This window comes from Drosophila arizonae, chromosome 2 (genome assembly GCF_054131065.1).
Source record: "Drosophila arizonae isolate 15081-1271.41 chromosome 2, UAZ_ARI_1.0, whole genome shotgun sequence".
NCBI lineage: Eukaryota > Metazoa > Arthropoda > Insecta > Diptera > Drosophilidae > Drosophila > Drosophila arizonae.
The window spans coordinates 15,253,937-15,281,311 of NC_142922.1; the positions used below are offsets into that span (position 1 = coordinate 15,253,937).

At 37.3% G+C, this 27,375-nt stretch overlaps 1 protein-coding gene and 2 long non-coding RNA genes across 5 annotated transcripts in view; 2 read left to right on the forward strand and 1 right to left on the reverse strand.

Moving 5' to 3' along the window:
* The window catches only part of LOC149270380 (uncharacterized), a 59,451-nt gene that overhangs the window by 28,000 nt on the left and 4,076 nt on the right, over positions 1-27,375 (reverse strand). Inside the window, exon 1 of one of the 2 annotated variants that reach the window (XM_089463187.1) lies at positions 26,109-27,000. The exons of the other annotated variant lie outside the window; for it this stretch is intronic. The gene's annotated coding sequence lies outside the window, so the exon portion shown is untranslated. Of the gene's footprint in view, positions 1-26,108; positions 27,001-27,375 lie in introns of those variants that run through there. 2 annotated transcript variants of the gene reach the window in all.
* LOC149270385 (uncharacterized) lies at positions 9,833-14,569 on the forward strand. Its single transcript, XR_016268718.1, has 3 exons — positions 9,833-10,228; positions 11,333-11,466; positions 12,515-14,569. It is a non-coding gene; the product is annotated as an uncharacterized LOC149270385 (long non-coding RNA).
* Positions 14,832-17,622, forward strand: LOC149270386 (uncharacterized). Of its 2 annotated transcripts, none has more exons than XR_016268716.1 (2): positions 14,832-16,056; positions 16,376-17,622. It is a non-coding gene; the product is annotated as an uncharacterized LOC149270386 (long non-coding RNA). The 2 variants fall into 2 exon arrangements; XR_016268717.1 differs by lacking the exon at positions 14,832-16,056 and adding an exon at positions 16,067-16,289.

The window sequence follows — 27,375 nt, forward strand, 5'->3', positions numbered from 1 at the left end:
CCATTAGCTTCAGATTTATTGAGCTCAGACCTTGTCACAGAATTAAATATTAATGCATTGGAGTTTCTGCTCTCTGCTCGACTCGTGATTGACTTGAGGTAATAAGTCGATACGACTAAGTACGAAGTACCACAGGCTAACGCAACAGCTAACAAAGACGAGAGCTTCTTGAATACACGTTAAGTCGATTTATATGCCGAGCATTAGCGATATTTCAGTTGCCCTTTTCTTGACAGCCAAGTGTGGGCACTGAAGGGCAGCACTTTGTGAATGAAAGACTTGCTGACTGTCTGACTGACTGTTTGGCTGTCTGTTCGGCTGACTGTCTGCATCAACAGAAATCAATTGAAGCAAAGCGACGTCAGCGACAGTCAAAGTTCAAAAGTGCCACTCAACGTTCTGGTGGCATCTGTCCTTCCCTACCCATGCCTTTCCCTGAGGACGCCGCTTCGATACGATGCTGTGAAGCATTTGCCAAAATATTTTCAGTGCCCGACACTTGTCGGTTCCTCTGTGTGTTTTGAGTTTGAAATGAAGATTGACAGCTTAATGTATTTTCGCTTACATCAAACCGCGGCCTTTGTTGACTAATTTCCCCACGGAGCTCAAGACCAGGCCACTCCTTCAAGTGCCTCAAGTGGCGGCACGCAAATTTTGCATCAAGTGCAACAATTAGTAAATTAAATGAACTTTTTCACCCTCCATTAAGTTGAACTTTAAGCTCAACTTTTTATAACAGCGCACAAGAAAAGGAAAATAAATAAATTAAATGAAATAATTTCGAGTCTTTCATATACCCTATAGAGCTTAATTGACATTTCGGCATTTATAGTCATGTGCCAAATCGAAATTTATGGACTTTGTGTCAGTCAACAATTATATAACATTTTATCTGTGACATTATAAATTCATAATTTCATCAATTAAAATCGTATATTCATAATTTATCTCAGAACAAAACAAGCGTTTCACTACCTTGCACTAATAACAGAAAATAGTTTTATATTCATCATGAATATATTTATTTGTAGTCAGGTAGGTTTGCCTCTCTATGCTATTCTATTCCATTTGTACCGTTAAATATGCAAACAGGGTATGAATAAAAAATGTATCTGCTATTCGTCAGCGACATTGAAAAGCAATTAAAAATCTGCCGTCTGGGCAATTAAGTTGATTTCTTTTGCGGAAAGTTTTGACTGCGCTGTGCCCTGCCCACTTTATAAATCGAATGGCGTGGCATAATTTCTAATTGACAACAGTTAAGGCCCAGCATTGCATTGATATACGCGACGCGATGCCGCAAAAGTGTTCAATCGTGTTTCGTTGTCAAGGCCGTAAATTTGCTGCAAATCAATTTGGAATTTTACAGGCTTTGTTTGGCCAAATAAATCATATAACCAGGGAATTTTCGTTTGTAGCGTGCAGATTTATGGAAGTAATAAATAATAAAATATAAAATAAATATTAATATATACACATGGTATATATTTATATTTGAGTGTAAGTCTATTACTTTGTTTTAATTATTTTGCACACACTTGTCTACAGCGTGATAATCCTATATACAGCGCCCAAAAATCACACCAAATCACGCATCTTCAAAATGATATGGTTTACGATGTGCAAATCGAGCTGTGAATTGGGCATGTATACATATATATATATATATAAGTAACTTAAAGGTACAAGGTGAAATCTTGGCTAACTACAGCATATCATGCACAACATGGTATATATGTATATGGGTAAAAGTATATGATTATTCAAATTAGCTGGTCGCATCTTCAGCACTAATTAGTATCTATTTAATTTATGACCTTACCTTTACTAATAAGTTATATGAGCTTGTGTGCTTAGACAATTTTGTGATTAATAAAATATAAAAAAAAAAATTAAATACGAATAGCGAAAAGCGAATATCCTAAGTCAATTTTTTTTAAATACATTAATTTAATATTCATAAAAAAAAAAACATTGATTTAAATAAAATATTTATTTAAATTTAAAAATAATTACAAAAAAAAATCTGTTGAATATATATTTTAAATTTTAAGAAAGTTCACTCACAAAATTTAACTGAATTTCAGAGTAGCATATCATTCGGTTATATTAAACAGAAATCAATAATAATCTGCACGCATTATACAAATTATCAGTGGGAAACTATCTATAGGAATATTCTCAGAGGTCTCGAGAATATAAAAATAATATGAGTGATGCACGGTAAGGCAATTCATAAAGATATTACTCAAAAGCATATCAAGTCCTGGCAAGCTTTCTCTGTTTATTTATGGAAGAAATCTTCAGAAAATAAACAAACTTTTATGTCAACAATATTTGTGTGCCATATATAAAAAGCAATATAAAAATATGTGTGAAAAAAAGCCAAGCATTCGTAAAATATATACCGCAATCAGACAGATTCAAGTCTCTTTTATGTGCGGGTGTGTGCGTAACGAAGGTGTTAATGGTTAATGGGCTTAATAGCTAAGGCAGCGGCCAGAGCGTCATCAACTGGACAAACAAGCCAAGAGGCGTGACAGAAGAGAGTGCTGAATGATAGCTGGAAAATGAGCGAGAGCGAGCGAGATAAATAATAGATTAGGGTGGTGCGGCAGAGGGGCGGGCATGTCAAGCACTTTTGTACACGTGCCAGCAGAGCGTTCGTTCGATCAACGAAAAAAAATTATTGAAAATGAAAAAAAAAAAGAGAGAACATTCGCTGAGCTGATGATAATGTTATGTGTATGGGTGATATGGCGATGCTTGGTGTTTTATGATGCTGTCCGGTTGACACGTGGCTAAAGCGAATTTAATACCCACACTTTATTTTTTTGGACCATTAATCTTTACGACCCAAACGATCAGCTACCAAAGATGCTGCGCAACGAAAGGATTAAATTACCAACCAACCAGCAAACCAAACTGCCTGAGTGGATGTGCAAATAATGAAGAAAAAGAGCATGAGATTGTGTGTATGTGTGTTGTGTGTGTGTGTACAGCAAGTAGGTTATTGTCCTGGCGTGCTTTAACCTCTAACACACAGCTTTAGCTGGGCTTAACTGGGTCAGTGGCACAAAACCTATTGAGCCTCTGACCCAAGCCCAGCAGCCACTTGCCAGCCCCCTAGTGCATTCATTCATTGTAATGTTGTTGTTGTTGTTGTTGTTGCTGTGTCGCTTGTTCAAAATTTGTATAGTTGTTGCTACAAATCGTTTGGCAGCTTGTGGCGCGCATGCAACATTATCGATTACAAATCGAATTATGTACTTTTTCATGCACACACTGTCCACAGCAGCCATCAATCATACGCCACACACATACACACACACACACACACACATGTACGTGGAAAAAGGAAAACAGGTCAGATATTATTATCCATGCAAATTGGATTTATTACCCACAGTTAGTGTCAAAGTGGACCTTAAAAGCCTTTCCGTCCAATTAACATTATTAAAAAAGCTTTTCCTTCCAATTAACAAAGTTAAAATAGTCTCTTGAGTAAAGAGCTCGGTTAGCCACGTTTGTTTATTTTTCAGTACTACTGATTTATAAGATCTAGAATATAGTAAAAAGTAGTTCAAATAAATAATCATTTATAGTTGATAAATTTATACATATTTTATAATTTTTCATATTTTATATGAATATATTTAAGCAGTATTTATTTTATTATTATTTAATAAAATATTTAAAAAAAATAGATATAATTATAAATATAAATATATATTATATATTCATATTATTCATTAAATTTGATCTATTTATATATATGTGTATATTATTTGAAATATACATATATTGATTTTATAAGTATTATCATAATTTTTTTACCGAAAATTTGTATTTGTATTACTATTAATTTATAATAAAATTTATCATTACATAACTTATATTTTTTTAAAATTTATTTTCATTTCTTCTTTTTATCGCCTTTATATTATTAATATGTATATTTATTTAAAATAATTTTTTTACATATTTTTTGTTTGCTCTGTCAACTGATGTAATTTTTTAATGCTATTATTGGTTTGGAAATAATTGATTCAAAGTTTGTCAGCAACCGCAGCCCTTTCAATGTTTTTAGCACAAAAGTCCAAGCACGGACGAAGCACACGTTCCAGCTATTTGCCGGCCAGTATGGAAAATGGCAATTCACTTATTTAATATTGAATTTCATTTTCATTAAGTTTTACGGGAAAATTGCATTTGCGGTGTGCCCAGTTTTATTATATTTGCATGCGACTACGAGGCGAGCAACTGTAAGAACTGCCAGCACGAGTCGGAGCTGTCTGAGTGGTGCAAAACAGGCGATACGCTTTTTGACTATTTGCCTTCTGGTATGTGGCTGAGGTGGCGGTGGCGAGGGCGAGGGCGAGGGCGCAGGCGGAGGGAGTACATTTGTTTGCATTGGTGCAGTTCATTAAACTCGTGTAAATAAATAATATGTAAATATAATTAATACTTAATAATGCGATAAATTCAGTGTGTGTTTGACTTGCAACCGTTTTCGATGTTCGTTCTTGCGGTTTGCGGCCTGCGGCTCACGGCTCACGGTTCGCTATTCTCGGCTCGTGCCAAGAATTGCACTTTTAAATGCCGTATCCCACACCACAGCACACCACACCACCACAGTCCACCTGACCCCCGGTACGCATGCCGTGCATTGGCTTTTAGATTCTCCACACGGGTTGAAGGGCGCACAAGCGCCGTTTATGTTTTTCCTCAATTGTCAGTGAATTGACAAGCTGATGGCTGGTCAAAACAGAGTTCATGGCGCCATTTATTGAGTTGGCAAAACAACAGCCAACACATCTGGCATCGCACAGATGGGCAACTTATGGGTCACTGAGCGATCGTCTTTATCTAATCATATATATAAACTTCAATGTTTTCTTATGTATAAGAAAAACTGAAAGAGGTCATTGATTGAGCAGAGGAAACATAAAGCATAAATTTGGAGAGAACATTTGAAGCATTTTATTTATTTGTATTTACTTATTTTATATTATTTTTATTTTTATGTATGTATTTTTTAATTTTAATTCAATTTAATTATTTATTATTATTATTTTGTATACTATTTTATTTTATTTTATTTATTTATTATTTTATTTTTATTTTTTTCCCGTTGTTTATCTTAATTTTGTCGTTTTATCAAGATTTTTGTAAATATAAATAACGCAATAATTCATTGTGAGTACTTGCTTATTCCCTGATATCATTTCCAATACATATTCAATTCGCAGGTAGCCTAAATTATCTTATATAACACAAGCTCAGATTCTCTTTTAGATCATCTCCAATGGATCATAAACATCTTCAAATCATAGCTCAATACACATTTTTTGGTACAGTTCTGGCAAAAGGTTGTTTTTCGCATCGCGTTTCACAGATTCGCACCTTCGTATTGATCAAGGTGAAATCGTCTATTAGGCTATTGGTGCAATCAACAACATTTTCTATGCCCCCCGCCCCAAATCCCAGTTAGAGCCACGCGTCCGCGTTTGCATAGAATTTCGCACAAACTAATTACAGTTTTATGTAAGCTGACATGTGATTGCGAGTGCTGCTGCCATATTGTTGCTATTCATTTAATCAATTTGCGCGATAAATATTCATAAAAAGCCCAAAAGAAAAACAGGCGGCGCCTATAAAACTGTTTGCCCAGCATGTTAACATGCTCATCGATGGCAAATTCGTGTTCGCATATTGCCTAAATTTTCTTCTGCCATTGAATGTTGTTGTTGTTGTTGCATTTTAATGTTGGTGTTTTGTATTTTGTGTGTGTGTTTACTACAGCGGCATTTGCATTGTTTAATTTGTTGCTAAAAATAAAACACGTCAATTAAACGTGCAAACAAATTCGAGAGCAAGCAACGCGACGCGTGCACAATATATGAAGTTGTTTCTGGTTTTTATGGCAGCCAAATGGGAGCATGATAAGCCAATAGTCGCTGCTATCCCACTGTATGAATACCCTGTAGAGGGAGGCTAGCAAGAACAATATACGGGTAAAAATTAAATAAATTACATTAATGAATTATATTAATAAATATATTTAATTTAAGTGGTTATAAAAAGAAAATTTTATTAATTTAAAAGCAAAGTAATTAATAATTTACAATAACTGAAAAAAAATACATACAATAATTTTCTTTTAATTTTTGATTATGAGATATAACCTCATTCTTTACATATTTTTAAGCAAACTCTAACTTTGCCAAAATTATCTATGTATGTAATTTTACAGGGTATTTATACATTAATTTTGTCCTATAAATATTTATAAATTCCTCGTCAGCAAATAACCTTAAAACTCCAATTAAAAGTTATTTAAACAATAAATATCGTAAATTTTTCTTAAATAATATCGGATAATCTTCTTTATCGACGCATCCATGCACAGGGTATATTGTGGTGGACAGCACCCGCGTGCACAACAAGCCAAGTTCGAATTGTTGGGCATGGCAGGATTTTCTCAATTGATTGATTAACCGCGCGTCCATGCACATTACGTATACGCACAGTTGCACAAACAAAAAAAAAAAAAACAAACAAAACAGCGCACAAGCTTTCTGGCTTGCTCTAATGCTCGCATTTTAATATAAAGTGTTTTGTCAACGCCCCTGGCGATTGAATTTATTTTTCTATTATTCAGCATCAGTAGTAGAAAATAAACAAATGATAACCAACAAAAAAAAAAACAATGCACAAATTGAATGAAAACAAGAGAATTTTATTGAAATTTAAGCATAGAGATAGATTTTTATGAATTTATCATCATAAATGCCAACGGCTATGCAACCGCAAAGTGTCGATTGGATTGATTTTCTGTTGACATTTGAAATCAACACGAAGACTTTATTAAATATCAATTTGACAGCAGGTGTCTGCAGGTGGTTATTCATCTTTGATTGCCTTAACTGCTCAAGTCGATTGACAAAAGGCAGGTTGATGGCATTTCGAATTAAATATATTGTGCTTTTCTTTTATTTTTTTATACTCAAACAATTTTCATTTCGACAGCAGCAGCAGCAGCAGCAGCAGCAGGCGCTGCTGACAGTGTCTAGCCAACAATAGATGGGAAAATCCCTTGGAAAAGGGCTGAAACCGCATCAATGATGCGATTAGAGCTTTCAGCTTTCAACTTTGCCTTTGGACACGCACTGAACTGAAACAACGCTGCGACAGCAGCCGCTCGGTCAACAGCTCAATGTGAATGACAAATGCCTCAGCTCGGTTCAAACAAAGAATGCAGCACAATTGAGCATCAATCATGCGCAAAATTGATTAGTTTGACTTTACAAAATTACGACATTCACTCCCCTTCTCTCCCACTCTCTATGTCTCTCTCTCTCTCTCTCTCTCTCCTTCACTCAGGGCTACATCAAGTGTGTAAATATTTTCCAACACATTTAATGCGCTTCATTGTTATTAATGAGCGGCGCCGAGCTCAGCTGCAGCAAACTCTGCACAAATGTTAGATGTCAGCTCGTGCGCCCTTTAGAAGGAGGTGGAGCATATGCTCGGACAAACGACTCGAACTTCCCCAGAGGTCAGCAGCAGCTGATGTAACCGAGAGCTTGAGTTTATGCTTTTACATAATTAAAACCATTCTGTCACAACTTTAATTGATACTCCACAGCAGATAAATCCTTCTATATGGTCACTGAGCAGGAGGAGGAAGTTATTGTCAATATATAAGTTTTCAGCAAGCCATAAAATACTGAAATTTCGCTCAATGATTAATACTCAACTTGAATTCGTTGCAGTTTGAGTAAACTTTTCCAGCAGTGAAAGCAACATCCAAACGGAAATTGGAACGAAGTGCAACTGGGACTGAAGAAAATCCCGAAAAATCGATTGGATGCCAACTGTCAGATGCAATTGCCGGAAATAACAGAAAGTTCCTTCAAGCTAACGCCTGAAACATTGTCAACTATTTCACTGATTTGTAATTTAATAAAAAAAAAATGCATGCCAACAACAATTTAATATCTCAAAATATTAAGATATATCAAATGAGCCTTGCCTATAGCAGGCCTTCAGATTTCGCATTTCATGCCAGGCAAACTCAACTAAGCTGATTAAAATAAATAGCTCTAATGAATGACCAAGGCTTGGGCACTCTGCTTGCATTCCACAAGCAATATTTGAGTTAATTATGGAGCTCTGACAATTGTTTGGCATGTGCGCTATTTCCGAGCATTATTATGAAAGAGCCGGCAGGAATGCACATGTCATGTGCAAATACTTAGCATACATTCGAGCGGCTCTCGACGGTGAACACGCGCCGGCACTTTGGCAATTCATTGAATCCGGCAGCACTCGAGCAGCAGCTGCAGCAACAGCAGCAACAACAGCAACACTTGCTGCTATTTGTGCCGCATGGCACTTTTTGGACATCTACGTAAAGATGACAATTTTATTTTTCGTGCCTGCAGCGCGTATCGTGCGACATCTGCAGCCAAATGGCGCCGCAGGCACGAAGAATACACAACTGAACGTATATACACACAGAGATACGCACATACGCGCACACACACACACACACGTGCACACTCAGAGACACGCCTCGTCAGCTCTTACTTGCTATTATGGCTTAGTTGTTGCTGCGGAAATGCACTTGAAAGTGCGCACGGATTTCCGGCTTGGCATACTCCTTACAAATTGCACTCGAAGCAGCTCAACTCGAAAGTCACAAAACGCACGAGTTGCTCAAACGCACAAACGGCTGGCGAAATGTCGCAATTGCATCAAATGCGATTTAAATAGTCGCTCTGTCAAGTGGAGCAAAGTCGCATTTCCGGTCACGTTGTCGCATCGCAAATGAACATAATTAGCCAGGCTGTCGCTGACTTAAGCCGATAAGCTTGAAGCCAAGTTGCCGTTACAGAATGCACAAAGCGAATGAGCAAATGCCACGATGCCATGGCCATGGGGATATAACAGTTTATGGCTATGTTTACAGCATCCCTCCCGATGCGAGGGCGTGTCGGTTGCGTAATTTATGGGCAGAGCACCAAATACCCATTGACATGTCGCCCGTAACCTTTCACTTCACGCACAGATTGGCGTCGTGTGTGAAGAGGCAAACCCACAGAAATGTTTCGCATAAGAGTGTGCATTAAAGTTTTATATGTCACTCATACGCCACGTTGCACTTTCCTGTTCCTGCCCAGCCACAGAACATTTTACGAAGTGCTCTTTCTGACTCCTGCGAGATTCAGCTGCGGCTTGCCGGCAGCTTTTACGCCATTTTTTTTATAATTTGAGCAAAAAAAGCAACATAATATAAATAAGGAAAGAGAAGCTGCCAACAGCAACGCGAGAAATGATAGGAAAAATGTTTACCAGACACTTGACAGCAAATGCGCATATCAGAAAACTTTTTTGTTAATTTAGTGGAAAATGGCATGTCATTACGAGCATTTATCTCGGGGCGGCCAGCTGCTCAGCGGGAAGCGAGACAGTGAGAGGGCGAATGAGCGAAAGAGCAGCATAAAAGGGTCCATAAACATAGTTAGCAGCAACACGTGCCACTAAAAGGCGAGCATGCTGCTGGTATTGCCTCATGGGCAGACATAAACCTGACATGGGCCATGATGTAAGCTGGATGGGGGATAGCTAAAGCACGTCAAATATGCAGGACGAAATGATAAACGAAGCGAACATACGGAAAAAAAAAAACTGAATATTTAGAAAAGGTGCGAAAGTGTGTGGACGTTAGGTAAGTAGATGTGCTCAACACTGAAAGAATGCTCCCCCTCTTTCCCTCTTTCTCTCAGCTTTCAGCTTTGGTCAACACTGAAAGAATGTTCGTTATACAACAAAAACCCTATTTCTCTCTTTTTCTCTCTCTCTCTCTTGCTCCCTCTCTCACTCTTTCTCTCTCTCGCTCTCTCTCTCTCTCTCTCTCACTCTCTCACTCTCTCTCTCACTCTCTCATTCTCACTCTCTCTCGCTCTCTCTCTCTCGCCCTCTCTCTCTCTCTCTCTCGCTCTCTCGCTCTCTACAAGAGGTACGTCTATGATCACTCAATGAGGCATAGAAAACTAGCTCAACTAGAGGCTCAAGAGTGAAGTCAGTTATCAAGGGCCACTCTCCACCCTATATATAAAGGAATCGTCTGAGGCGCTTCTTCAGTCTTCAGTCTTCAGTCTACCCGATCACTTGATAGTCTGCCAGGCAGTGCAATGCTATTCATCTATTACTGTGTGCGGTACGTATTTAAATAATACTAACTATCATAAATAGCAGTGAAATAAAATTTAAATAAAATTTGTGATAAGATAATGATCAGAATTAAAGATCATAGCGCTAAACATGATTAGGTAAACTGTCATTAATGTAGTAGTCACTTTGAGAATTATCATCAAGCTGCCGATCATTAAGATTAGAATAATGAAACAAATAATGTGGACGGGTGGTAAACAAATTTGCTATTAGTTATAAAAATATATATTAAATATATGAATAATATGAACAGCAATGTAAGCAAATGTAATGAGTACATTATACAAATATGTAAAAAAGAAAAATAAATAAAATAAAATTTATAAATATATGACTAAGCGGCTGAGCAGCAAATGTTGCAAAATGAAAATTAATAATAAATACTTGCACACATATGTACATATACATATAACATACTTTTGTGATGATAATAATGATATTGAGCTCAATTACGTTAGGCAAAGGAAAAGGAAATTACAAATCTGTTGCATAAAAAGCATTAAAAACACGCTCACGTTGTATTCATATTTTTGTGAATTTTTATAATAATTTCAAACTCAATAAAGCTCGCCCATCGTTGGCCCCATTAGGCTTATTTTTGGCTGTTTTCTGTCAATTGCTGTATTTATTTAATTTGTGCCTCAGATGCTATTATATGTTTATTTTTAGCTTCATCAATATTCAGAGGCAGCACGTGTAAATTGTAAATGTCATAAACAGCAAGTATTTTGATACAGTTCAGTCGCAATCAAGCTACATACATACGTGTAGCACGAGTTGTTGCTGATTGTTGCATATTTCCGTTGGTTTGTGAAGACCTTGCTTCGATTACCTCAGCTGAAGACTCGCTGCTGGTGCTGTCTAGACAGATGAGGATGGGACCTGGTTTGGCTTTGGCTTTGGCTTTGGCGAATGGATGACACGAAGCTTTAAAAATGCTGCTGTCTAGCGCATTTGTTATGTGGAATTGTGTGTGTCTCGAGCAGCCATTAATATGAACGTTAAGAGTGGTGTTTGTCTAACTGGCAGCTGTTTATAAATGGAGGCTGCCATTATTCATAATGCTTTACATTTATTTATTTTTTATAAGCGTGCACATACGCACTGTTGACACGACTACTTGGCGGCAATGCTGCGGCCGGAGCTGATTAACAGGACGCCCAGGTGTGGCCATAAATGCACGGCAAACACGTCACATCAAACAACAACAACAACAACAACAAGGTAAGCTCGCTGTGCCTGACAGTTGGCAGCCTTACATTGTTTATTTTCCCATACGAGCGTTTACATATGATTATGCAGTCTCTCTAACAAGCGGCAAATGCCACGGCCCCACCTCACACACAGACACGCACCTACACACACACACTCACACTCACAGCCACCGCCCACATGCAACTGTCGCGTTTCGGCCCAGCTCACGTGCGTGCTCCGCCTCACGCGCTGCCACATTTTCATTTTCAATTTTTCCTATGTCTCACGTTTTGTGTAACGTTTTACACGTGAGTCGAGCAGAACACGCAGAAAGCAGCAAAAAAAATAAAAATAAATAGGTAAAAGACGCAACAAACAAAAAATGAGAAAAGAAAAGCAGAAAGTTTTTCTCAAATAAAAAGCCCTGAAAATTAATGTGCATATTTTCATGACAGTCGACAATTTGCATATCAAGTGCCCGCTGCAGACGGCTCGGCTAAACGAATATTTTCCAGTAAGCAACATTGGCTTTGGGGCAAACTTTTCATGCTACACTAACAACTCACAAATACAATTTAAATCTGTTTTCTGGCGCTATTGAATTTTTGATTGAAGCCCTACTAAAGCAGTTTTCAAATGCATACATCCACTTAATCATGAAAAGTATTTACATTGCAGTTCTTAAAAATTTCTAAATGTTTAAAGAAAATAATCTGATATAATATTGCAAACTAAGACGATTTAAGTGTGAATATAAAGAGCATATATAGAACATAAAAACAGAATTAACTGTCAGCAACTAAACTTCAATGAAACGAAAATGAAAAATAAAATAAAAACAAAAAAAACCAAAAAAAAAAAAAAAACAAATTAAAAAAATTAACTTTATGGCCTCTTTAAAATTCTATTACAATAGTACATGTGTTAAATGGGATCATAAAAAATAAAATCCAGCTAGTGAAGCTAAAGGAATAGAAAACCCATTAGAAGGCACCCACATTGTGCTAACTGGCTAAACAGCCTCGCTTTGTTTTAGTTAGTTGGCAAAGGTCAAAACGCTGTTCTTTTGTCCTTTTAGAACCCTTCAAAACAATGCTGTCATGCGGCGCCCACACGAAATAACATTCAGCCGCCACGTGTCCAACTGCTGCTGGGCACGAAATGAATGAAATGAAAATACCACACAAATTTGTTTTTAATTTCCCGTTTTTATACCCTGAACCCATTGAAAATGGGAAATCAGGGTATAATGGTTTTGTGAAAAAGTATGTAACGGGCAGAAGGAGGCGTGGCAGACCCCACAAAGTATATATATTCTTGATCAGCGTGACGAGCTGAGTCGATATAGCCCTGTCCGTCTGTCCGTCCGTCCGTCCGTCCGTCCGTCCGTCCGTCCGTCCGTCCGTCCGTCCGTCCGTCCGTCCGTCCGTATGAGTGCGTCGATCTCAGAAGTTATAAGAGCTAGAGAGCTGAAATTTGGCATGCATACTCGTGAGTACCATACGCAGTACGAGTTTGCTTTATTTTTTCGATAAATCGTCCGATAACTTTTTTATCGAGAATAATCGAAAAATTGATTTTGTTATTTTAGCCTAATTTGAACAGTTTTAGACCTGGAATCTTCAAATTTGCGTTGTATATAAAGTTCATCGATACACAGATTTTGTAATTTACAGATTTTGGATACCACGCCCCCTTTTCCCCCAAATTGTAAAAAACGCATTTCAAATACTAGAGACTTGTGCTTTGGAATGTACACACATATTTACCATATGATTACACTCTGAAAGTTTCATTAAGATCGTATGTCTACAAAAGAAATTATTTGACAAATAAATTCTCAAAATATTGCCCACACTGCAGCGCAGCCCAAGCGCAGTCGCTGCTTACTGCGCAGTTAGCAGAGCGCAGGCTTATGCGTGCGTGTGGATGCATGTGTATGTATGTGTGCATAAAAGAAGTGCGGAATGATTAGAGTATCAGCTTAGAGGGTTCAGGGTATCTCCTAGTCGAGCAGTCTCGACTGGAGCGTTTTTACTTGTTATACCCTGAACCCATTGAAAATGGGAAATCAGGGTATAATGGTTTTGTGAAAAAGTATGTAACGGGCAGAAGGAGGCGTGGCAGACCCCACAAAGTATATATATTCTTGATCAGCGTGACGAGCTGAGTCGATATAGCCCTGTCCGTCTGTCCGTCCGTCCGTCCGTCCGTCCGTCCGTCCGTCCGTCCGTCCGTCCGTCCGTCCGTCCGTATGAGTGCGTCGATCTCAGAAGTTATAAGAGCTAGAGAGCTGAAATTTGGCATGCATACTCGTGTGTACCATACGCAGTACGAGTTTGCTTTATTTTTTCGATAAATCGTCCGATAACTTTTTTATCGAGAATAATCGAAAAATTGATTTTGTTTTTTTAGCCTAATTTGAACATTTTTAGACCTGGAGTCTTCAAATTTGTGTTGTATATAAAGTTTATCGATACAAAGATTTTGTAATTTACAGATTTTGGATACCACGCCCCATTCGCCCCCAATTTGTAAAAAACGCATTTCAAATACTAGAGACTTGTGCTTTGGAATGTACACACATATTCATCATATGATTACACTCTGAAAGTTTCATGAAGATCGTATGTCTACAAAAGAAATTATTCGACAAATAAATTCTCATAATATTGCCCACACAGCAGCGCAGCCCAAGCGCAGTCGCTGCTTACTGCGCAGTTAGCAGAGCGCAGGCTTATGCGTGCGTGTTAATGCATGTGTATGTATGTGTGCATAAAAGAAGTGCAGAATGATTAGAATATCAGCTTGGAGGGTTCAGGGTATCTCCTAGTCGAGCAGTCTCGACTGGAGCCTTCTTACTTGTTTATGTTTCTGTTTATATTATTCTTGTACAATTCACATTGAGTGTTTAACACTGCAGCTGACTGGAAGAAAACTTGTTCATTTCTTGCAAAAATAAAAAGCTGAACAAAAAGTCAAAAAGTTTAACTCAACTTGGGGCGGTGCACGAAAATAAACTTAACAAACAAAAATTAATGGAAACAAGGATTGAGAAAACTATTCAAGAATTGTAAACATTTGAATACGCTTACGAAAATTATTAATTATGTTTATGTAAAACGTCGCTATCAAAATATACAGTATACGATGATTGACGATTTAGAATTTTTATAACTAACAAAATAATGTATTATTAATAAAGACTGTATAGTGTTATTTTTTTAATAAAAAAAAAAAGAAAAAAAAATTAATTAATTAATTTTAATTAATAAATTAAACCTAAAAATGTGACCGACGATCAAAATTACTGAAGACAAAATAAAATCATATTAAAAAAATATATTTTAACACACTATATAGAAAATTATTTGTACTTGAAGATCCTCATATGAAATGGCAATTATATATTTTATAAATAAATATTTGATATTTTCTATATGCTAGACCTGCTCGAAGATTTCCGAACCCATCAGCCAGATCTACGCAAATGTAGCATATTTAGTCATTTAATCACAGTACCCTCAGTTAGATCACCATGATAAGAATAATGCCCGAAGTCGTGCAAACATTTTGTTGGCAGACTTTTTGCGTTGCTTTCGAGGCAACGTCAAGCTGCAGCGCTGACCGAGTTAAGGCCACAGTTCGCCCACTTTGCATGGCAACTTTATTTACTTACATTCGGCATACAGTCGTCGCACACAGCAGCCAGCAGCGGAAACAACATGCAGCAACATGGTTCACTAACTACAACAGATGTACAGAAGCCGTAGCATGGAAAAATACATACAACATACAACGGCAGCAGCTGAAATGAGACAACATTGGAGCCTAACGAGGCAGCCACTGCTGGCTATAAGGAGCCACCGAGGGCTCCAGCCAAACGCAGCCGGCTCGTCCTTGCCTTGGCGCTTTATAATTTGACGTTGCATAATTTTGGGCACGGTTTTCGCATACAAATCATACGGTTGACTTAATTTGCATGTCACTGCCCATATACAGCTGCCACACCCACCCGAGCACTGCCCCCTCGCATACCAGCACTTTCTTTGGCCAATTATGAGTGGCAATAAAACATATTTTAGATATTTGTATATACACAAATGTATTAAAACAAATAATATTTAAAAAAAATATATATATCTATATATATAAAAGAAAGTTGTGTAAAAGTGAAGACTGCTTATAACTTGATTTGGGCTGAACCAATTTTCATGGTTTTTGATTTGTTGGATTTGTCTCCGCAACGAGTTTAGTATAGGGTCTTAAAAATACTGAAAAAATTTGCCGAATACTTGAAAAACGCGGTTTTTTCCCCAAATGTTCAAATTTTTTTTATACCCAGTAGGCTTGGTAACAGTGACAGTTTTGACAATAGTGTAGAAGTAAATAAACAAATGTAGTCAGTCAGTCTACGGTCTCCTGACCTCGAGCAGACTTGACTATTCAAAAAAAAAAAAAAAAAAAAAAAAAAAAAAAAAAAAAAAAAAAAAAAAAAAAAAATTTCAAATCAAAAGGAAAAATATTTCAAATCAAAAATCTGCAAAAAATCAAAAGATTAAAACCTGACTGTTCAAAAAATAAATAAAAAATTAAAAATTCGAAATTAAAAAAAAAAAGGTAATTATTAAAAAGTGTATTTTTGGCTTTTATATTTTCGGACTTTTAAGCTTTATAAATATTTCAAATCAAAAATCTGCAAAAATAAAAAAAAAAATCAAAAGATTAAAACCTAACAATCAAAAATAAATAAAAAATTCAAAATTCAAAATTCGAAATTAAAAAAAAATAAGTTAATTATTAAAAATTGTATTTTTGGACTTTTACAAAAGCTAAATATCTCGAAAGTTCAGGTATTTGTTTGTCTCAAACATAAATTTGTGTAAATTATTTATATTTATATTTCTCGATTGTTTTATATGGTTTTGTGCGAGGGCAGTATTACTATTAATAAAAATGCCGCGTCCTAGAAGATCTAATCTTTCCCGGCGGACCCATAATGCAATTAGGCAACGGAATAGCGCGAGTCAATTATCTGACGAAGAGCGAGAAATCGCCCGAGAAAGGCTCCGCGTTAGTACCCAGGGAAGAAGGGCCTTAATTCGTGCTTCTCAAAGAGAGGCAGCCCGTGAAATGGCAATAAGAAATGGTTCAAGGATTGATTTGAATCGAGCAGCGTTTCGATATGATTGCACCATTGATTACAGCTTGAATCGTTTAGTTTGCATTGGTCCAATGGACGTTGTTTGCTAGCATTGTGGCGCATTGAAGTTTGCTGGTGAAACGCCCGGTTTGTGCTGCCTTAGTGGTAAAGTGACATTGCCATTAGCGGTCACCATAGCCATTGCGTTCCCTGCTTTATGGCGAAACACTAGAATCACGATATTTTCTAGCGAACACTCAAAAATACAATGCCTGTTTCCAAATGACATAATTTGGGGCGGAAAATATTGGAGACGGATATTTAAGGTAATTTACGTTAAAAATTTTATTTTCTATGACTGCCAAAAAAAATTTTGAATAATGTAGTTTGTTAGATTTCTGTAAATAGTGTTTGTAAATATAACTATAACTATGGCTTTGAATTTAAAGATTCAAGGCCAGATTTGCCATCGCATTGGATCATTGCAACCTATTGAAGATGCACAGCAAAAATTCTTGCAAATATACTTCATGGGCAATATGGAAGAACAACTTGACCGGCGTCAAGAAATGAACACAGCTATGAAAAGAGCAATTCTCCAAGATTTGCATGCTTAGAAATTTAAACCAACCAAAACTGTGCAATGGAACGCGTTTGGTGATAAGAAAACTGATGAGCAATGTGATTCACGCGTTGATACTCAAAGGAAAATTTAAAGATGAGGAAGTTCTTATTCCTAGGATTCCGATGAGCTCAACAGATATGCCCTTTGAATTTAAACGAATTCAATTCCCGCTTCGTCTTGCCTTCGCCATGACGATCAACAAGTCACAGGGCCAATCTTTGACTATTTGTGGCCTCAATCTAGAAAATGCGTGTTTTTCTCATGGTCAATTGTACGTGGCATGCTCACGTGTTGGCAAACGATCCGCATTATTTGTTCTTGCACCCGACCAAAAAACGAAGAATGTCGTTTACAACAAGGTGCTTGAATGAAAATCCGATTAATAAATTTATCAGTGTATCCCAGCCTGAACAACATAGCTTTCAACAATTTTTTACCTAGAAATAATATAGAGGGCAATGCAACGTTTGCCGGGCCAGCTAGTATATATATAAATTTAATAAAATAAGCAAATTAAATATTGAGTTCATGTTGTGTGTGCGCGCTTGAGTGTGTATTTACTAGTGTTTCAGTGCCAGTGCGTAGTTGCTCTTGTGAAATATTTGTGTTAGTCAAGTGCCCGCAGCTGCGTTAGAGCTGCTTGCTTTGGAATTTTAAAGCTACACTTAATTATTTTTCACAAAAATGTTCAGCAACAATTTCTGCATACACAACAAAATATGTCACACAAGTAAGATTGTCGGTAGTGCGCGCCCGCCAAGGGAATATTTATACGCTATGTAATGGCATGTATAGAAAATAACACACACACACACACATACCTGTACATACCCTGCGCTTGACCTGCGCTCAAAAGTTTTACTATGCGAATTTCGTTATTAAATTAACATTGTTCTGGATATATTTCCTGAATGCATTTTAGGAGTGAAAAATTACAGCTACTAACTGAAAGAGTTTGTAGAAAATTGAATAGAATTTAGCGAGCTCTAAAATGCGAGCTCTTCTTGAGAAGGGAACTCTATAAAATAAAATTGCGATGCATGGCCAAGCATAACTCGCAATTTCTATTTGTGAGCGATTAAAACTGCAATTTTCTAGTTAAAAATATAATTTCATTTAAAGCCATCAACAGCTACAATTTGCTGAGTCGCTTAAACACCTGCCATCACTTGCACACGTCCAACAAATGCGCTCATGCAGGGTAAAGAGAGAACAACAAAAGTATATATAACAATGAGAAAAGAATTACATTTAGCAGCAGCAACTACATACATAGGTGTGCCTGTAATGTGGTTTGAGCAGACTCAGCTGTACAACCATTCACACGAACCTAACCCATACAGTGCTGGGACAAAACCGACTCTCATAGAGCAGCACACATAAACCTTCGGGGCTTTGCTTGTCCCTTGCGCTGTGCCCCGGCGCATTTGTTGTGGTTGTTGTTGGTTGTTGTTGGTCGTTGTTGGCCGCTGTTATCGCTGCGCACAGGGACAAAGGCATTTGGCTTAAGTGTGACAGTAGCATATTCTGTTTTAGTACCAGTTAAGCTAAGCAACAAAAAAGAAAAATAAATGGAAAAAAAAAAATAAATAAAAATTAAATAAAGGAGAAGCAGCTGCAACTAAACAAACAGCCACTCGGCCGAACATTTCACCTTCGCTGAAATGTATGCAATGGAAAAGCTGAGCTGAGACGGCAAGCTTAAAGACTCGAGCTGTTGACGCGGGGGCGGGACGTGGGGCCGGCGACAGGCACACGCGCGAAAAGCAAATCACAGTTGGCCATTCAAATGCTGGTCATTATCATGGGGCATGCAACCTCAACACAAATAAACAACAACAACAACAACAACAAAAGCAGCAGCAGCAGCAGGAGTAGCAATGACAATGCGACGCGCTGATAAAATGCAATTTTGCTTAGCATTGAGCACGCGTCGGGAGCGTCGCCAGTAAGCTAGAAGATAATTGCATTTAGACGCAATTCTTGCCACGCCTTCTTAGCCTTTTACCACCACCTACAGACCACCTACACATGCCACACGCCACACGCCGCACGCCACACGCCACACGCTCGCCTTGAGTGCCTCCCACAGAGCGCCCCGCACTTAATCAAATTGAGCGCTCGACAAATGTCAGTGAACCTTGAAAGTGAGCGCAAAAAAAAACGAGAGGAATAATAATAATACAAATAATAAAAGAGAGATACATAAAAGGGGAGAAAGTGTATTATTTGCCACACTTGTGGCATTAAGTTCAAGAACAACGCGTCCAAATGAACTTGATGATGGCCAGGACATTCGCCTGGCAACACACGCACACACACTCACACACGCGCACTCAAATCAAACAAATCAGATGCTGAAGCCATGAAGGAGCCTGCATGAGATACCCTGTCTCATACGCAAGCGTGCATATTGACAGCTGCTATCCTAGGATTTCTATAATGGAGAAACTTAAAAAATGCTTAACAATCCATACCAAATGCAGTTGCAGCTAAACTGAAGAGCATTAGAGTAAAGTGTAGTAAGGTGTAGAAGTTGCGAGAAGTCAAAGACTTGGTACGTCTGTTCATTTTTCTACTCATTTACGAAACTGAAATGAGTATATTGGCTTTGTGCATGTCCGTGTGGTTTAATTTTGCTCTGCTGTACCAGCCCACTGGGAGCATCTCTGAAGGAAACAGAGAGTGAACGACAACGACATCACGTACGACACACAGTGGCCAGAGAAATTAGTTGAAGTAATGAAGTGCCTGCAAGTGAGCAGAGACAATTGGATTGAAATTGAAGCTTAACTCGGCAGCAGCTGGCAACAGCTTTCAATTGCAGCGAGAGAACCTCTTGGGCTGTTGCCATTGCGAGTGGTGTCAGCAAGTGGTTGTGGTTGTGCGTAGCTGCGTGGCGTCTCACCATGGCTCTGACCTGCTCTTTCACGCGCTCGAATTTACATTTCCTTCTGCACAGACCATAAAATAATTTGTTTAATTCCATTAGTTTGCCAGGGCTACGTGCGCGGCATTAAAATGCCAGACCAGACCAGACCAGACCAAGGAAGCGCCCAGTGTCCACTGCGATGAATGCTGATGATGATGATGATGATCATCACGAACACAGCGTGGAGCAGAAGGGGCATTCCTCTGCCATGGAGCTCTGCGAAATTGGTGCCAATTAGAGGCGCCTTGTCCACACCATGGGACGTCTTGTCAGCGCCAGACAAAACAACGCCTTGCATCAAGCTGCGTAAATCAAATGTTTTGTTTTCTTTTCTTCCACATTTTTCAACTCTACTCTCCCTTCCGCTCTCTCCCTCTCTCTCTCTCTCTGTCCCTTCTCCTCTCTTTCATTTTGATGGCGCACTGGGTCCCTTATCACATTTATGCGCAAGGAGCGGTATTTTGATATATGCATACTATATTTATATATGCATTTGTCTAATGAATTTTTAATGCACTTTAGCCTTGCTCTCTCTCTCTCTCTCTCCTCTCTCTGTCTCTCTGTCTCCCTCTGTCAACTGGCTGACACTCGCCGAGGGTCAGACGAACAGCATTGGGTGCGCCTTGGGCCACTGCGATTTGCTTCCAGCTGACACAATGTTATATAAGGCAAAAAAATAAATAAATAAATAAAAATAAAAAAAATGCGCATACACAACGTTGTACCAGGGTCATGTCAGCGACAATTTATTAACGTATCCTTTAGCCTGTCCAATTAATGCTTCTACTAATTTATACTAGAGTCATTAATTAGATATATTTATAAATATTTTATGTATAAATTCTGCTACATTCTGCAGAAATCGGAAATCATTAAATTAAGTTTTCTGAACTGAACCCTTGTTATATAACTCTTCTCAGGATTCATTGTAAATCTCAAATAAATAACATTACTAACAACTCAATTCCCCACTTCCAAATATGCTCTTACGTCCGCAATTAAAAAGTTCAGCGAAATTTCTAGAAATTCTTATTGCCCATTCCTCCAGCTGCTCATTTGACCCACCTACATGCGTAAGACCCCCGTTATTCTTCGTAATGTGCACTCGTAATTGATAAGCTGGTTGACTTAATGGTTGACGCTGGGTGAGCCAATTATTTTGCCCTACACAAACCTAAATGGAAACGCATTCTATTATCATTAGCAGCGATGTGGCCAGGAGTATGCACCTGGTTGAATGTTTCGATTCTAGCTAGTTTTATGAGAAATAGCTGTGCCCAGCTGACATGCCCTGTTTTTGCAGAAATTTTCCTGCACCTGTGCGAGTGTTTCTCTGTGTGTGTGTGTGAACTAACTATGAAAAATACCAGACTCCATCGCAAGACCGGGTCACTTAGTTTCCGCGTGTGTGTGTGTCCGCCCTGTATGTGTCTATGTGTGAGAGAGAGACTGTGTGCTATGCTGCATTTTATCAGTTTTCACTTTTCACGTCTTTCGCTGGTTCTATCGATTTTCCCGTGTTAAACCGTCGCCATTTTTAATGGCTTTCATTACTTGCGTTCTTGTCCTGCATCTCCTCTATCTATCTCTTTCACTCTCTCGCTGCCTATTTCTCTCTCTCTCTCTCTCTCTCTGTTTCTTCTGTTGAACAGCTGCGTGAGTTGATTAACTGTCGCGACGTTATCCTTTGGGCCTACTCCTTCACTCCATGTCAACTTCAGTTCATCGTGAATTTAATTATGAGTGCTTGAATTCATCATGAACTCAATTATGAGTGCTGTGAATGCTTCGCGCATAATTTTAATTAATTATAAAAAATACTTGAACATATATACATATATATTTTATTTATTTATTATATACATGTTATATTTAACATATATAAAGGTATATCTGACTTACTCTCAGAAAAGCTGAGCCTCGAAGGCTACGCCGCAAAAGGTTAACGCTGAATTTGATGGTTGCTATTGTTGTTAGGCTATAGAGCAAAAGTTGCGAGGGTGAGCTAAACAGTTTTAAGTTCATTTCAAATCAAGAGATGTTAGCCAATATAAATAAAAATATCATAAATCTATGCATATCTATGCATATCATAAAGCTATGCAATTAATTATTATATAAATTTACAATAGATTATACTCCATTATTATGGTCAAAAATAATTGAAATTATTTAATGCATTATGTAAGCCACTTCTAAATGGAAAGTTTCTCTATTTCCTCAACTTATTTATCGGGTCAACCTCGTAGTTATTCTGAGCGCAGTTTATTGGCAAAACACAGTCGATTAATAATTTACAATCATTCACAATGCATGGCAGTAGAGCACAGCGCATTACGCATACGCCGCATATAACAATAAGCCGTCGCTGTGGCCATTAAAGTTCAGGTAGACCACACATGAGACACGTGAGACAACCTTACCAATATCCTGACTCTGCAATCTAGGAAGCGCAGTCTAGCTAACCAGCTGGCTGGCTGACTGCTTGACTGGCCGGCTGTGTGGGTGAGGGGTGAGGGGTGGCAAGGTGGAGCCGAAGGCATCCATCATTAAATATTTACACTTTCATAAATGTGTGAGTGCATTCAGGTTGTTAAATATTTTATGATGATTCTGACTTTGTAGACACTCAAAGAGACAAAGCGCACGAGCAGAAAGCGCACCAATGCGAAAGCCCGAAATAAAAACGGTAAATATATAATACGAGTATGTTCTACTAGTACATAAAGCAAACAGCGTGAAAAGCCATGCAAGCGTGAAAATCGCAGTTAAAAGCTTGCAAAGCACTGGCAATCTGTTTTTCCTTTACCATTGCAGGTGCTTTCACTCATTTAACTTTTTTTTATTATTTTTTTTTTTTTTTACTGTCTCCATTTAGAACTTAAATTCAGAAAAGTGCCCGAAGGTCCGCTGTACTTAGGACTCGTAATTGTTGCGCGGTTAACGGACATCAAATAATCCAAATGGACACGGGTCCGCAATGCGGTCAGAAAGCTGTCCCTTTTTCCCTTGCAAATTAATGCCGCGAGTTTATTGAACCAGAACATTTAATGGAAGGCCGGACTGACACAGCGAGGTCATAGTTCAACAAATTTCAAATTATGAATTTTTATTTTATATAAAATATATTTATTTATATTTATATATCATTTTCAATTCGACTTGATCGAATTTTTAGAGCTTTCATTAAAAATAAATGAAATATTCCAAAATGCATAAATTTTGCTATTTTTCTCAATAAAATTGTTATTGACAGTTAAATAGAAATATTCATAGATTTAAGTTCATTTAATACTCAATTTTATTTCGAATTCAATTTGAGTTTTTCGCGCCTCAGCTCATTATGCAGACACACATTGTGATGGGCTTAAAGATAATTGATAGTAAAACAAATTTAAATGCAATAAATAATTTATGTAAAGCGCACAACATTCAACTGAGTTAATTACTCTGCTACCCTCGATTAATATATTCCGATTTAATCACGTGAAACAAGTGCGCATAAATCACTTCCAGTATATATATTTTTTTATTTTATTTATCCACTGGTTCGGTCCATAGCATTGCATGCAAGGGCAGTAACTGGATTTCTATAAAGGCGAGCTAAGGCAGCTCAATAAATATGTATTTGGGTTAGGCTCGAATGTATGACGCTTGACCCGCCGATGTTCAATCAACGAAAGTAATTTGAAAAGAATTAATTCGATTGTGTAATCGTTATTTTCCCCCTTTTTTTTCTTTAATTATAGGTTTCTGGGTTTTTCCGGACAGCAATTGGCAGCTAAATACATATTTCTTTATAAGCCTGTGCTACTTTAAGAATGGCATTCACAGCTATAGAGATAAATGCATTACTAATGAAACACGGCGACGAAGTGATATATTTAGCTGAATGCATATTAATTATTGACCATTTGGCCTATTAAATGCTGCAGCCATTAAATGCATTCAAAGTTTCATTTGGCTGATCGGACAGTTAGCACCCTCGGCTGGCCGGCGGTCAAGTAATTTTTCATGTTTAATGTATGCAGTGCAATTAATTATAGCCGTGCAATTATAGTCACAGCCTATAGCAAAAATGTATACACAGAGCATTTTCGACAAATTTCGGAAGCCATAAAAGCCGGCAGCAAATAACGAATACAAATGTAAACGTAATACGCGCAATAATTTACAACTGGCACACACACACATATAGTCGTGTTTATGGATATGTGGAGTGTCACATGTGTTAATTCAGATATACACGCCACAAACTACAACAAGCGGGGCGAGCGACGCCCACAATGCGTCAAATGTGGCGTATACGTAATATACAATTAAACACACATTGTGGCAGGACCCTGGCCAACTCAAACATCAACACACGCACACGCACACACACACACAGAGAGAACTGCTCGGTATGCTGTGGCTTTTGTTCATTTTCGTGTTATCCTTTCATTGGCTTGTAATATATATACGAGGCAGGACACCGAGGATACTTGGACGGGACTCGAAGGCGCTCGTGCGTTCGCCTAATTGAATGTAAGCAAACCAATATAAAACTGCGCTAAAAGGCAACATTAAGCAGCGGGACCAACACGTCTCATTGGCAAATTACCGCCGAACATTGCCTACGTAGAGCCTGGCTTTATCCTTCAGCCAGCTATACATCTGCTGCCGCTGCTGCTCCCACAGCGAAATCGTTTGCCAAGACGCTGCCATTGCGAAATTGCGCAATAAAATTGCATTGTCTGTATTTTTAGTTTCAGCTGCCTGCCTTCGCATATAATGCTCATGTTTAGCTTAACGCACACTCACACACACACGCACTTGTACTCGTGTTGTCTAGAGAAAGTTAAATGAAAATTTCATGGCTATTCGCAGTCCCATCTTAGCCCCCACAGACGACAGTCAGTGCTAATCAAATTTGAAGCTGAGCACGGCTCCGTCTTGTCGAACTTCGCAAATCTTTACGTGCAGCTTACCGCATTTTCCAGCTTATACTACCGCCGCCAAGTATATTGTACATATATGTATATCAAAGTTTGTGTTTCATTTCTAGCTTATGACTAATAAGGCCAAGTAATTTATGATTAATATTTTCCAACTTTTATTCTAAGGATAGTCGAGTAAAAGACTTATGTATATTTAGATATCTAGTAATACAAATTGTTTATACTATTGCTATTTATATTACGTTTTATATTAAATAAAACATATTAAAAAATAAAACAAAAAATGAAAAAAATCTAATTATAAATAATACATATACTCTTTACTTTTAATTGAAAAAAAAAAAATCATTAAAAATAAAATTTAATTTATAAGAACTTCTTAAGATGTTTTGAGTTAGCTAACAATTTGTTATTTTTATCTATTTATTATTTATTTAATTTTCTTTTTAATAATTAGTATTTTAAATTATTAAAATTATAAACTCTGATATTTATTATATTTAAAAATAAATAATTAAAAACGAAAATTCGTTTAATATATATTATCCTTAGAGAACAAAAAAAATGTATTGCTTGAAATAAATAATGCCAAATAATTTTAAAAAGTTTTCCTATATCATAATATATAATCAATTTAAAAAATTTTCATTTTTATTTATAATTCTAATAAAAATATAATATCCTCAAAATGAACTAAAAATATATTTTCTTATTTAACTCAAAACTTTGATAAATAATTAAAAATACTAATGTAAGCCCAACAACAAATTTACATAAATTTTATAAAACCACATCAAATTTTCAAAAGCTATTCATAATAATGCTCGCACTAAGCAATTCACTGAGCATACTAACGTTATTTAATGGACTTGAACCACATCAGCCGACAAAACTTTTGTAAATTACGAAAAGAGTGAAAAACTTGACAACCGCAAATTAGGATCAAAACTTTTGCCACACATTTCAATAGAGAGCAAATTGGGACTACAGTCGACTTCAAAGAACTTAATTATAATTGAAATTGAAACTCACTCGGTTAACAATTAGCATCGAATGCGAGAACGTCTAATTTTGAATTGCAATTAAAATTTCACTCGTGCAATGCGCGACAGTTTATTAATTTCCAATATTGTGTTAATTATGCACTTTAAGTAGCCACTTAATATTTTATGCGTTTCTTTATAAAGATTTCTTTGAATGTGCTGCTATACTTGTATATGATTATATATTCAGATATGGCTTGCGGTGCTTCGATCGCTGATGTTGATAATATGCAAATGGCACAACAAGTCGGCAACGACTGATTTCAAACTTTCAAAATTCGAATCCACTGCGACGAGTGCAACGAAACGAACGAAGCGAACAGAAACGAGCGGCGAACGAGTATGAGGACACAGTAACACACACAGACACACGGCACAGACACATACACATACACAGACACGAACATGGACATGGACACTGTGAGCGCATCGCCTCGTCCTCAAACTGTTGCCTGATGGCGCTGCATCTGCGACTGCTGCGTGCTGCGTTCGTTGCGAAACTGTTTTTTGTTTCTTAGTTTCTTTGGTGTTTTTCGTCTTCGCAGCGCTTTGTGGTTCGCCGTTGACTTCCTGCGCACAAGTTCGAGTTGCAACTCGGTTCGGCTTCGGCTTAGGGTGGTAAACACAACATGCGTGCGGTACACATGGCAACCGTTCCTGGCTGCCGCTTGGGGCACGGCCGAGATGACGTAAGTGCTTGGCCAAAACGCCACTTGTTGGCATGTTGTTGTTGCTGTTGCTGCTGTTGTGGTATCTATATGTAGCTGCAAACTTTCCATTCTAGCAAGTTGGCCTAATAAAAATGTAAAGTTAGCCAAATACATAAGTGCCACACAATTTGCCATAACTCTTTTTGTAGCTTATCAACTTTTTAGTTACTCGAGAACTTGAAACACAAAAGTTATTTTTTTGACAACTGCTAAAATGTTCTACAAGACTTTTACAAGGCTCGCTTAGAAATCTCAGCTTGCAAGAACCTTAAGCAAATTAACTATAATCACAATTCTTATATGTTTAATATATCGCCGCAATGATTTGTTATTACTATTATTTCAATTTCAACTCAATATAAAATTAAATTAATATAAATTGATTTCAAGTAAAATTTGCTTAGAATTATATATCTTTTATGTAGCAATAATTTATATATATATTTTTTTAATTACATAAGAAATTCAATGAAATCAGATTTTATAACTTATTTAAATTCGTTTAATCAATTTAGACACTAGTTAAAAAAAAAAAAAAAAAAAAAA